Raw genomic sequence first — 1762 nt, forward strand, 5'->3', positions numbered from 1 at the left:
TTCTGAATAATATCGTGACCTGATACACATTTGGGGTCACTTTCCCTAACTCTCCACTTACCGAGGCAAAGAACAATAGATTTCAGAAATATTCCTGAATTTTTATTCAGAATGTGTGTCATTTCTTGGCATACAGAGTTCAAAGTAGCTTCCTATCACCATAATCATCATATCAAAGTTTATAAAAGGACTTGGCCTGTGTGTAAAGCAGGATGAATAGCTGTGAGAATAATGCCATTTCAGAATAGACTATATCAAATGGTGGTATTTCAGGTTAAATGAGTCACCTCACATTACAGTTTAATACTTCACACAGCAGTGTATTTCTATCCTTCAGACCTCTGGGATCCCAGGACTTCTATGGTCATGCTAATCTAAGCACATGTTAAGATATTGCTACATTTTTTTTTGAGAGGAAAGAGTTATTTCATCTTATATCTTACAATACATTATGATGATTCCTAAGTTGCTTTGAAGATGTAATGGCTGCACTGCTGCCATCTTGTGGGAAATCAGGGCATTAGTCAGTTTTTGGCTTGACAGCTCTTCAAGTCCCAAATGGCTATGACTTCAAATAGGTTTTGTATTAGAACATTGTTATATTTGAACATATTGTGTTCATATTACACTGCATATGAAATATTTCTGGCACCACATTTTTTCTACAGGATGTTTTGAAGTTATAAATTTGGTATATATTACTCTGTTTTAAAATATTGAATTGGTGTCATATATTAATTCACTTTCTTCTAATTCTAGGAAATATCAATTCATGTGTGATGTGTAAATCATAGAGTGGTTTTCGCTTCTTTTATTGGTCTAGCTGGTCCGACTAGCATCTCTTGTCTTACTTCCAATCTGCTTGCTACAATCAGCTCTTCCAAGACTTTGGTAAAATCATCCAACACTCACCATTTTTTTCCCCATGGTTCTAAGTTCAGTGTATCAAGTTGTAAACATGGCATCTTGGCTCTGTCTCATGTGGCCCTTCTCTTCACCTGGAAGCCTACCTGTGCCTTCTCCAACTCTCCCAATTTCTTCTTCACCGACTCTCATTACCATTTGAATGATCACAGGAAGTTCTGAGTGTCACTTTGTACAGTGTATTGTGACTCATTTACCCATATTATAACAAGTCTCAAAAGCCTTCTCCCCACACCAAAATGTATAGTTTTTACATTTTTCTTTTTGAGCAATCTAGAGCTCATTTATTTAGTATAAAGCAAATAATGTTCTTTATTAGTTTTTATTACTTTATTATATATTATTTATATATAACATAATATGTTATATTGTATATTATTTATTGTATATATAAATATGCTGTATTTATATATTATTTTTATTGATTACTTATTCAGTGTCTGTTTTATATAATGTACATATATATGTATACATATACGTATATATATACATATATAAACATGAAAATGTGTAATCATTCTCTTTTATTTTTCTGTCTTTGGTTGCTTAGTAAAATTCTTGGTATGCTATAGCTATTTCATTATGTCACTTGAATGAGCTGAGATAAAACGTAAGCCAGGATGCCACTTTTCCAACTCTACTATGTTTTACAATCTTCACAGCCCACTGTATTTTTTCCTATTCATAAGTTTCCCATTATAACCAGAGTTCTCTGTCAGTATTGGTTGACTTTAGAAGGGATGGTTTCTCCACAGATGATAATACTGGTGCGTGCACACAGCTGGCTGGCTCACTGTTCACAGTCACTCTCCCTCCCAAAGTAGGCAATCTGCTATGG

This window comes from Arvicanthis niloticus, chromosome 4 (assembly GCF_011762505.2).
Source record: "Arvicanthis niloticus isolate mArvNil1 chromosome 4, mArvNil1.pat.X, whole genome shotgun sequence".
Taxonomy (NCBI): Eukaryota; Metazoa; Chordata; class Mammalia; order Rodentia; family Muridae; genus Arvicanthis; species Arvicanthis niloticus.